The 12,657-nt window shown below is 43.6% G+C and overlaps 1 protein-coding gene and 1 long non-coding RNA gene across 2 annotated transcripts in view; one reads left to right on the forward strand and one right to left on the reverse strand.

Moving 5' to 3' along the window:
- Positions 1 to 12,657, forward strand: part of LOC140105370 (transient receptor potential cation channel subfamily V member 6-like) — a 200,878-nt gene that overhangs the window by 44,358 nt on the left and 143,863 nt on the right. The window lies entirely within an intron of this gene.
- LOC140105995 (uncharacterized) lies at positions 4,919 to 6,054 on the reverse strand. Its single transcript, XR_011850693.1, has 2 exons — positions 5,768 to 6,054; positions 4,919 to 5,175 (listed from the first exon to the last, which is right to left on the reverse strand). It is a non-coding gene; the product is annotated as an uncharacterized lncRNA (long non-coding RNA).

Raw genomic sequence — 12,657 nt, forward strand, 5'->3', positions numbered from 1 at the left:
TTTATGGGCTTCAGGCAGTTAACCTTTACACTAAAATTTGAAAAATGCTCAAATTATTATTTGATTTCTGATTTCCCTTGGCTTCATACATGATCTTTCACAGAAATTAGTTTTTGCACTAGACAGTTCCTGGGGGCCCGTTGTTAATTGTCTCAGACAATCCCTGGTGGTCAGTACTTATCAACTAATGGGTTTTGTGCCCCAATTTCTGATAATTGTTTGTTGTCCTGTCTGTTGAGTGGTCTAGAACATTTGAATGTTAAAGTCTAGATCACTAGTTATAGCGAATTTGGTTATCTGTATCTGGTTCCCTACTGTGTAGAATAGTATTTATTGATCCACCTCTAGCACTAGGGCTTAGGTACAACTACTTTCTTGAGGCCTCCAATAATGTTGTACCTCCGTAACTTTGCTCATCTGTCATGGTCTACTTGTAACTCGTCTACTGATTTGTACCTTGTTAACTATGACCCCCCCAGTAGTTGGATTCTTCATAAATCAACACAGTATCATGATTCTTTACCATCTAAAATCAGTTGTTGGTCAGTTTACAGAGATGATTGTTGTAATTCCGTTGTAGCTGAAGCTTCCCATGATCTGTTCTTCCTGAAATAATATGCGCCTTATGCAAACATTGCCATTGAAGAAACTACACAGTAGTATTACAGTAAGTATTAAGCTGTGTTGACAAAGCGTAAAAATCATCAAGAAATTGACCGTGAAAAGAGCACAAGCGTGACGCGTGTGAACATGGCAGAAGCAATGCTCTGCAAACACAAAGGAAATGTCAATAATGGAACAACTATGTAGCCAAAAGCTATGATTTCACAAGGACATCTTATCTCTGTTCAGGCTTCTCATGAGAAGGACGAGGATTACTCCATGTTAGGTATGTTCCAGGTCATGCAGAACAAGAACAGGGAGTGAAGATGGCTTATGGCATGGATACTGAGCTGGGTAGGCTTTCAGAAGAACAAGGCAAAAACACTGGGGCACATTTACTTACCCATCCCGCTGTGCAAGGATTCGGGTCTTCTGCGATTCACTAAGATTGTGCGTCCAATTTCCTGCATGTGTCGCCTCCCATACTGAGGTCCGCCGGAGTTCACCTTCTTCTTCCCGGTGCATGTGAGTGCTGATCTTGCGACACAATTTGCTTTTTAAATTCCGCGTTTTTTCCAAATCAGTTGGTTGTCGTGTGCGCCAAAAGCCCGGGGCAATTCAGGACAAATCGGAAAAAAAATGCGAAACCCGACGAAAATGCGGCATTCGGACCCTTAGTAAATGTGCCCCATTGTCTCAGGCCACCACACCCATCTATTGGTAGATCAGAGGAGAAGATAGCGTCACCTTTAGGCAAGGGTAGACTGAGGTTTTCAATGGTTTTCCATTAGTGAGACATTTCCCAATCCAGTAGACCTAATCTGTACTTGTGTTACATGGATGAGCAATTAACCGACTCCCTTCCCACAGACTGAATTATCTTCTACATTATTCTTTGGGGTAAAGAAATCAGATCACCATTTTTGTGTACTATTAAACTAAACAAGTCAAGCAGCCAAAATTATTGAGAGGGTTGTGTTCACATTTGTACTGCAATTTTTGAAAATGACATTGGATCTGTATGCAGAAATTTAGATAATGGAAATCACAACAGAACCCAATCGATTCCACTTGACAAAGCCCACTCATCCGGCGCTAAAATCCAATCGCGTGTGCCAAAATCCCGACGGAATTTGGTGCAAAACGGAAAAAGTCGGGAAACCCGCAGAGCCCTCAGTAAATGAGCCCCAAAGAGTTTGATATTGTTTGATCCAGTGATCTTGCGGTAGATAACCTATTAAACTTATACCTAATGAGGACTTGTGACCGAGTCCAATATTGATGCTAAAGCCAACCTCTACGGACAATTAGTCCATCATCTTAAGGGCCGGAGAGTAAAGTTGGTAACTTCTCCTTTTTTCCAGTTTATCAATGTCTAATCTGTTTGTGGCATGAAAGGAAACTAGATATGGATGACATGTCATAGCATATATGTTAACTAAGAAATAGAGGATATATATAGTAAGAAGAGAAAAGCCATTCTCAGAATCTACTGTAAGCCTCCTGGAGAATCTAAATGACCAACCAACTTTGAGGCCTTCTGCTGGATTCTTGGGGTTATATTGGACTACTACACCTTTTTCCATCAGAACTTGAGCTTATAGAATTTTAAGATGTTGTACTAGTAGGCCATTCTTGTCCAGGAGCCTTGGTCCATTGGATAATCTACTTGATGGGCCAACCTAGAGTTGTCTACTGTGGTGTTTGTGGTGTTTGTGGTCATGTGTTAGTTGTAAAACACTCTTGTGTAACAGCCTAGACCCACTGGAGAATCCAGTTGTCCTGCTGGAGTCCTGGGATCATATTGTGGGCCAAAGTTTGGGTTTACTTGATGAACCAATCCGATCTTGTATGTATAAGATATGTGTTACAAAACATCTTCACTCTAAATTTAGCAAGCGTAGAACAGGTAGGCAGCACTGTGAGAAACAAAGGGGATTCAATCCGTGTGAGTGCCGACTGCGTTCGTCTGACCCAAAACCCAGTTGCTTAGCGATAGAAGAGAAAGCAGCAGCACTCCGTTTTCCTAGTTCAGGATATATTTATTCACATGTGGATACAAAGCATGCTTTGTATCCACATGTGAATAAATATATCCACATACAAAGCATGCTTTGTATCCACATGTGAATAAATATATCCACATACAAAGCATGCTTTGTATCCACATGTGAATAAATATATCCACATACAAAGCATGCTTTGTATCCACATGTGAATAAATATATCCTGAACTAGGAAAACAGAGTGCTGCTGCTTTCTCTTCTACCGCTTCACTCTAAATTTAGGTTTCCATCATTGCCATGAAAAAATGAAAACTTGATGTATTTCCAGATCAGTGATATTTACTCTGTGGCAAAAATATAAATCTCAACCTTGTGTAATCATCATACAGAATCTTTTGGCAGAAAGAAGACGATGACCTGGGTGAATGTCACTGGGCGTTCTTGAAAGAGAGATAGTCAGGCAGGATTATGGAGAACATCCAACCCTTGCAAATCAGTGTCTTGGTGGTTCTTCAGAATCACAAGCTCTCATTGCATCAGATCACGCGGCACTTCATATATGAGTAGAATTTCTAATTTGTATCATTTGTTTCATTAAATGGGTTTTCCAACTAAATAAGTTGGGCCCTATCCAAAGCACACACACACACACACACACACACACACATATAATTTATATATATATATAAATTAATTTATTTTTTAATAGTTTTTTTTAATGAAAAAAATGTTTTATAAAAAATGTTCATATATTTACATATTTTTTACAGCTGCTTTTTTGGGCAGCTACAATCTTTTCCTTTAAAATTAAGAAACCATTTGCATGGCTTAACAAAGGCCAATCTAACTCCTTCATAGTACCCCTGCCCACATACTGGCTTGCAATGGTCTCTTTCAGGTGGCTTTGCGTAGGCTGTTTTAGGTCAACGAAATCCACTGCACGGGACCATTACTGTAAAAGCCAACTGTTACAGGACTGTGCAAGGATGATCCCAGAAAATTTTGCACTGTTGGCAAGTCTGCTCCCTCTCTTACAACTGATCAGGGCCAGATTATCGAGTCGGCTCCCGATCGCATGCCCTGGGGCCCCACCAATTTACTACTAAGGGGGGCCTTCACAAGCAGCAATGTCTGAGCTTTGGGAGCAATGCACAGCGGCACACTCTCAGGGTCACATGACTCATTCATAGCGAGCAGAAGCCCCCACTCTTTCAGTGACATCACACTCCCAGGGTCACATGATTAGTTAATAGTGAGCAGGAGGACATGTATGTAGGTATGCTACATTCAGTGGTGGTCTCCAACAGGTATTACGACCAGTAGCTTCCACTAACCTTAATCCAGCCCTGCCACTGGTACCATGCTTTTTCTAGTTGCACATGGTCATATGTGTTGAATAAGCTCCGTTAGTTATTGACCTTGGATTTGTAGTGCCACACTACTCTGTCAGCTATGTTACCATAACCTACTCTTGAAATACTATCTGCAAGACCCTTGCAAGGCTCTATCTGCCCTTATAGATCACATCTACAGAAAAATCATAGCCAATTTTTGCCATATGCCAAGTCTATTTATGGTGCAGTGGACCCATGTCTACGGATCCACACTCACCAGTTGCCTCCCAGTATTCAGAAGACAGGGGTGAAGCTTCCATGAAGCGAGTTGATCCTGTTGCCTCAGGGTAACACCTTCAACTTCATAGACTGTAAGCTCTTATAAGCAGGGTCTTCGATCCTATTGTTCCACATGATTGTGCTCAGTAATTTAGTATTTTATTTGTATATGTGCCCTATAATTTGTAAAGCGCTACGGAATATGATGGCACTATATAAATAAAGACAATTATAAGCGTCAACCACTGCACACCTCTGGGAGTTAGCCCTCTCACTCAGTAGCATCTATTTAAACCTGATGTCAGAAAGGATGGAAAACACTGGACAAGCTGAGTAAAATACACCCACAAGATATTACTATGTGGGTGACGCTGAGGGGGTTATTTTCCTCTTCCTTAATGACAAGGTGTTGCCAAAATAATAAAAATTGTTATCATTTATTTTGCTTATATCACTGTTGTCCACTAGAGGAACCATATTCTGTATATTGTATCAATAAGATGTGCAGAACACTGATAATTCTTACATGGAACAGAACCTAAGATTATGTCAACATTGGGTTGCTTCCTGCTCTTGTTCTCCTTAAAGCAGGTGAACAAGAACAGTATAGAGAACATAGAAGATTATGTTCAATAGAAAAGCTGAATGAGCATCTTGAGGTCATTTTACAACTTGAGAGAACTCATAAGACAGGCACATGAACCATCAATTTTTATTACGACATGAAGAAACGGAGCCACAAGGTCATCTGTGTCTCGAATAATATGTCCAGAAGGTCCAAGATGTTGTCCATCATAAAAAAACTACCGACCAAGAGAAACATAATGGGATGAGGGAGAACAGCATGTTATGGATCTGAGGTGAAGAGTCTTCTGTCGTGATAATCATATCCACAAGTTCTCTATTTTCCCCAGGGGGAGCTGCGAAGAATGTCTCAATCATCCGCACCGACCCTGGAAAGAGAAACATGGGCAGTGAGATGTTGCTGGGACAATAGTGCATGGGCTTATGTAAGACTCATAAGATAAGCTTGCGGGGACCTCCAGAGCTTCGAATAATGAAAAGGTTACGGTGACAAAACCCTTCCACTCATCCTTGGACACTTCATCCTATTATAGTCCCTGTAATCCATAGGATCTATAGTCTACATCACATGTGGGTGCAGGCAGTGTCGGACTGGGTTTTCTTTGGCCCACCAGAGAAAAATAATTTGGCGGCCCACTCTTCATTATCCCCCAGGAAATATACTCTAGCAGCCTCCAAATTATGATGTTTTCTGATGGACCTCTTGGGTTGAGTATTGGGTTGAGCCAGGGCGCACCGGAGGATCCTCTGGTGGGCCAGTCCGACACTGGGTTCAGGTGTCATGGAGGACCTGACAGAAGCATTGATACACAAGAAGACTCTGATTCCTGCAGCCTACTTACACAAGTAGTAGAAAGCCACAGCCCTAGCGATCCCCATCAACCGTATGTCTTTGTTGCTCGTTCACGTCACCCCACATCTGATGGCCGGACACTCTCCCATAAGGTTGTCCCTCATTACCTTCTTGTTCAGAGACCTCCACCTCCTGCCGCTTTTGCTTTTTTCCTGCAGGGAAGTGTGTGATGGTGAAGGCGTGCATGAAGATCAGGATGAGCACTAGGATCTTCACCTCCATACTGGTGTTGATGTTGGTTCTCCTTGGGTTCCTTTGGAGATTTTAATATTTTGGGAGGAACATAAGAAGATTCCCCTAAGTCTTGCCCTCATAGATGTTGTATCGCCTTGGAGAAACCTCTGATTATTCTCTAACCTTCCAGGAATATGATGTCATAGTGATCACATGACATCAGTGATAGAACCTTGAAGCCAACTTCCCATGTATCACAATGAGAAAATTCGGCAACTTTTTGTTACATTTTATGTTATCCCTTTCATCTTTTCAATTTTTTCTGAATTGTAACAACTTTTCTCTTCTCTTACTCCAAGACATGTCCTCAGCTTATACGGAAGAATTTATACATGGCAAATATTCTGAACTTTCTGAAGTGGACTTGCAGAAATCCAAATTTAAAATTCCCTGTAAAGAATGAAATCTACAGAAATTTCCACAACCAAAAAGTATTATTTCATGTGTTTTACTTCTTCCACATTATAGTATTGTGTGTTTACATTTTCAGATTACATTTTCTGGTCACTGACAGCAAGCTGTGATCTTAAAACACAGAACAACAGATGCAGAATTTTTTCATAATAAAGTAAGAAAAAATAAATCCCTTTAAATAAGGCTTTCAGCAAATAAATATTTAAAGGGGCATTTACTGCCCCGCTTCAGTACCTGGGCTCCTGGTACACTGCCCTTCCTGGGTGTGTCCCGACACAATAGGAGACACTAGGGCAGTTGTTCTCAATTTTCCTAATGCCTTGACTCTCTAATATAGTTCCTCCGGTAGTGATTACCGGTATGTCCAATTATAAAATCATTTTTGTTGCTGCTTCATAACTGTAATCTTGATACTGCTAAAAATCATAATCGTAGTCTCAGTGATCCCTCCCAGTAGACTGCAGACACGGCACCTGCCCCTTGTAGCCAGTAGTCAAAGTTACATGGTTAATGTGGTTGAAAAAAGACACATGTCCATCAAGTTCAACCAAAGAAGGGAAGGGATTGGATAAGGAAGGGATTTAAAGGAAACAGTTCTTTACTGTAACATAACTGTCTATGTTATTTTGATCTAAAAGGCATCTAGTCCCTGCTGTGCTTCTGCTGTCCCTGCTGCGCTGTACTATGCATGCAGCACTTTCTGCTGTTCCTGCTATGCTCTGCTCTGTGTGAAGCTCTCTACTGTTTCTGCTGTGCTCTGCTCTATGTGAAGCTCTCTGCTGTCCCTGCTGTGCTCTACTCTGTATGAAGCTCTCTGCTGTCCCTGCTGTGCTATGTATGAAGCTCTCTGCTGTTTCTGCTGTGCTCTGCTCTATGTGAAGCTCTCTGCTGTCCCTGCTGTGCTCTGCTCTGTGTGAAGCTCTCTGCTGTTTCTGCTGTGCTCTGCTCTATGTGAAGCTCTCTGCTCCCCCTGCTGTGCTCTGTGTGAAGCTCTCTGCTCTCCCTGCTGTGCTCTGTATGAAGCTCTCTGCTGTTTCTGCTGTGCTCTGCTCTGTGTGAAGCTCTCTGCTGTTTCTGCTGTGCTCAGCTCTGTGTGAAGCTCTCTGCTGTTTCTGCTGTGCTCTGCTCTGTGTGAAGCTCTCTGCTCTCCCTGCTGTGCTCTGTGTGAAGCTCTCTGCTCTCATTGCTGTGCTGTGCTCTGCTCTGTATGAAGCTCCCTGCTGTTCCTGCTGTGCTCTGCTCTGTATGAAGCTCCCTGCTGTTCCTTCTGTGCTCTGCTCTGTTTGAAGCTGCCTGCTGTTTCTGCTGTGCTCTGCTCTATGTGAAGCGCTCTGCTCTCCCTGCAGTGCTCTACTATGTATGAAGCTCTCTGCTCTCACTGCTGTGCTTTGCTCTCTGCTGACCCTGTTGTGCTCTGCTCTGTGTGAGGCTCTCTGCTATCCCTGCTGTGCTCTGCTTTTTCCTGTCTCTTCTGTCCCATTAAAGGGATCCAACGTAACCTAAATATCTGTTCTTTTAGTGTAAGTCCCCTGCGTCATAACCAGTACTTTTTTTGAAATAAATTGTGGCTTTAATGCAGAGAAATTTGTCCCTGCTGTGCTCTGCTCTGTGTGAAGCTCTCTGCCATTCCTGCTGTGTTCTGCTCTGTGTGAAGTTCTCTGCTCTCGCTGCTGTGCTCTGCTCTCTGCTGACCCTCCTGTGCTCTTCTCTGTGTGAGGCTCTCTGCTCTCCCTGCTGTGCTCTGCTGTGTATGAAGCTCTCTGCTGTCCCTGCTGTGCTCTGCTTTTCCCTGTCTCTGCTGTCCCATTAAAGGGATCCAACATAACCTAAATATCTGTTCTTGTAGTGTAAGTCCCCTGCGTCATAACCAGGACTTTTATGAGAAAACTTGTGGCTTTGATGCAGAGGAATTTGTATTTTTATATGCAAATTTAACTTTTGAGCGCTCCATGGTCGTAAATGTACTTTAAATGTGACCCCTAAAAAATCATATGTATTTAATGCACATCTATAGGAATTATTTGTATCCTCATACACAGGTCAATGTCCCCTAGGTCACCGGTGGTCGGTTTGGACTAGCACATTATGCAGCTTCATCCTGGAGTAGTAGATTTTGTAGATTGCTGCTTTTATGTAGAGGATCCATATTTTTGAAGGATTTTTCCAATTTCAACTTTTATTTCATGTGCAATCAAAGGGTTAACTCTCCCTGAAGATTCAGTAATGTGCACATGGTAGCGGCTGGGTAAACATCTCCCAGCAGGACGGTTTATGTGACAATTGAAGGACTGAGACGTTCGGGTCACTGGGTTAATACTCATATTTTCCCCGGTGAGAAGCCGCTGCACCAGTCGGTGAAGGTTAATGTGACGACCCGGAGGGGCTCCACCTCTGTCACGTTCTTATCTTATGTTCTCCACCTCATTCAGAAATTAATGTCCGTGATATCTTGTCATTAATCGGTCATGAATTGTCCCCATCGGCAGAGCCCGGACCGGGCAGGAAGCTCCGACCTGATGATGATGAAACCTCAGGACTGGATTGTTGACAGGTGACTGGAGCAGAGGAAAAATACTGCAAAAACATAGCAGCCACTTAAAGGGGATGCCCCAGTTACCCCATTGAATTAAAGAGAATGGGGGACATGTATTATCGTATCTGCGCCCAAAAAATGCCGGGATTTTACATTTTTTTGGGCGCAGAATTGTTGCGGATCATTTATACTGAGTTTGCACCAGAAAGAACAGATGTTTCCGACTATCCCGACACCTTCAGACAGGTGGGCGTGGCCTAACGTTTCCACATTATCCTCCACATTTATGTCTATCTTGCCGGCATTTTTAGGTGCAAATTTAGGCGCACAATAGACCAGGAAAAAATTAGTCTGAGAGCAAAATTAAGGCGCAGTGCATGTAACATTTGGGCGCACACTTCATTACTGACGGCATAAAGTGCGCCACTTTAATACATCAGGCTGTGCTTTGCGGAGACTGATCTCCGATGCCGACAGTTGTGCTTGCGGCACAATTAGTAAATCCCCCCCAATGACTTTCTGATCAGTGAAGGTCCTAATATTGGGGCCACCACTCTGAATAAATTGAGTAGATTATTATTATTTCTATGGATACTCAGTCCCACATGGTTCATTCTGAGTCCTCTGTGATGATTACACAACTAGAACCCTCACTGATCAAAAAATTATCCCCTAATCTCTCAATCCCCTCTGTTCAGGACTCTTATCTCTTGGCCAGATTGTCTCTCCCTGTGGAGGGGAATGTCCTGCATTCTACAGAATTATATCCAGGAAAAGGAAACAGTCAGAACAGTGATATTCAACCTGTCACTCCAATTAGACCCCCATCCTCATGATCGGTGATGAGTAGACCTGAACCGCAATGTTACGCTCCATCCCAAACATTGCAGAATCCGTTCCCCCCAAACCTGAACTTCAGTGCAAAGTTCAGGTCCGGGTTCGGATCTGCTTACCCCTTCTGATATTAACGCCCATTATAGCACCAATTGGAGGTGTTAACTGTTGAAATTAATGTGGTGTTTGTACCATTTTGGGGGTGATTGGTGCTCCCAATGACGTCATGGGGAGTGACGTTAACACCTGCATGCTACTGGGAGGTTCCTGTTTAATTATTTGTAAGCCAATTTGCTCTGCCTTGATCCCTGCCTTGATCTTTAGATAGAAGCCCCCCTGACCCTGATCTGTTCTCTGCCTATGTCCTATAGACTCCTAAAGTAGAAAACTGGTGTTCCACTGCAGCGATCCTTCTAAAGGGTAGAGGGGTCCTCTTGAGTAGCCACAGGGCAGTTTCTGGGTCCACACTTCTTGAAGTAAAGTGCGTCACGGTGTAAAATTGACGCCCACCGCAGACATACTTCATAACACTAAGGGGTTAATTATAGACCTTTTAAGCAGATAATATAACGTCCACCACCTGGTATGGATATGACACAAACTAAGACCCTTCTCTTAGAAGACCCCAAAGCGGTCACATTTTGAAAGCCTTCCTTCAGTGTCCCCTTTAATTCTCCCCTTTAATTCTCTCTAATGTCCTCCGCTCTCTGTGATATCCGGTCGTATTTATCTAATCTCCTTCATTTATTAATCTGTGATATCTGCACTTAATCTTCCATCGGAAATGAAGGTATCACGTGTCCCTAATCCGCCCCCTCCTGATGGTATCGGGTTCCTCCAGGAGTGTTACACTGATGTGGAATTTTCTTGTAACGTCTTCACGCTCTATGATTTTATAGGTTCTCACATTCCATCACATCCGATATCCTCGCACAACCCCCCGCACCGGCCGCTCGCCTGTCCTGTCTGAAGGACGCTGGGGTATAATGTCTGGAGCTGCGAAGACAAGTGTGAGGTTATATGGGGTGCAGAGAAATGGGTGCACCTTGACCCCACAGTATAAGGGGTCCAGGTGCCCTCTTGTACAGTACATAAAAATACCAGGTAATGGCCAACTGGGCAACTCAAAAACAGCAAGTACCACCGAGTCCAGTCTTAGTGGTTGAACACCCCAAAATTGGGTGCTCATTATGGGACCCCTTTAATCCTGCCCTCCAGTGGCGTAACTTGAAGCTGATGGTCTCTAATGCAAAATCTGTGCCAGGCCCCCGACTATAATGTATGGTTTATATACTAGTCTCCTCATATGGGAAAGAGACACCATATGGGCCCCCTAAGCGTCTTGGGCCCAGTTGAAACCGCACCCTCTGCACCCCCTCAAGTTACACCCCTGCTGCCCTAATTCAGGCGGTCTCCTACTTAAGAACACACAACTTACAGACGACCCCTAGTTACAAACGGACCTCTGGATATTGGTAATTCACTGTACTTTATCCCTAGGCTTCAATAATCAGCAGTAACAGTTATCACAGGCGTCTGCAATGAAGATTTATTGTTAATCCTGGTTCTTATGACAACCCAACATTTTTAAAATCCAATTGTCAAAAAAATTTGTCTGGAGCTACAATTCTAAAATATACAGTTCTGACTTACATACAAATTTAACTTAAGAACAAACCTACAGAACCGATCTTGTACATAACCCGTAATCTTGTACTGCCTGTAGTAGAATTACTTATTTTTGTACTGGGCTCCTAAAACCTCAAGTATGGGTCCAGAGTGATGGTTCCAAGGCCCCCAATACCCAACTCAATCTTATAACACCTGAACCCATGACTCTACCACAAGCACAAGCACTTGAAATCTATGCTCCAGCCGTAGGTTCTCCCAGTGCCTATCGTAGTCTCACCGCACTCTCCATCCTCATGATACTGATATGATGGAAAGTTGTACACTGTAACGCTGGGGTGCTGTGCGAAGAGCAGGCAGGAAGAGATATAAAGGGGGTTGGGACCATTAGGGAGCTTGTGACAGGTCTTCTTAGGTTCCTTGTAGGGCTGAGCTTGGCCTGGGAAGTAGTCAATACAATGGGGCTCATTTACTAAGAGTCCAAATCGCGCATTTTCATCAGGTTTCCCGAATATTTCTGATTTGTGCCGAATTGCCCCGGTATTTTGCGCACACAATCGGATTGTGGTGCATCGGCATTTCACGCAACAGAAATCGGGGGTGTGGCCGTCGGAAAACCCGACGGATTCGGAAAAAACATGGAATTAAAAAAAAATTCTATCGCAAGAATAGCACTCACATACACCGAGGTGAAGAAGGTGAACTCCGGCAGACTTCAGCGCAGCAGCGACACCTGGTGGATATCGGGCGCACGACCTTGGTGAATTCCGGTAAAACCCGAATCAGCGTCAGACAACGCGCTGCGGAATCGCGAATGGACCGGGTAAGTAAATCTGCCCCAATGTTTTGTACTCAGTGGGACAGTCCTGTATTTCGGGTGCCCTTCTGAGTGACAGGTGGTAGGTCCCAACACAGATAGAGTTTATTCCAATGACCTTCAATGTTCACCCTGTGCCTCCAATTTTGGTTTGGACACACGCAATGTAGTGTTAGGGGGTCTTATTCTATTAGAGGTGCACAAAGGGGACACCACTCAGTTTGGGAGACACTAATAGGGCATTAAAATGTGTGGGGGCCATAAGAACCTATTAAGAACACTAAGGGGGCATAATAATGTGAGGGGGCACCAAGAGGACATGATACTGTATGGGGGCACACAGCCCTTTTCTGTATGCAGAAAATAAAAGGAGATTAAACTGTGTGAGGGCAGTACAGCGGCCTTAAACTATGTAGGAGGATGGCCTAAAAGTGGTGATCTATTCATTATAACTCTAGTGAGACTGCTGGGAGTTGTAGTTTCACAAGAGCTGGGTGGAGAGCACTAGGGAGGAAAGGAAATCTCTCATCAAAATC

This window comes from Engystomops pustulosus, chromosome 11, assembly GCF_040894005.1.
Source record: "Engystomops pustulosus chromosome 11, aEngPut4.maternal, whole genome shotgun sequence".
NCBI lineage: Eukaryota > Metazoa > Chordata > Amphibia > Anura > Leptodactylidae > Engystomops > Engystomops pustulosus.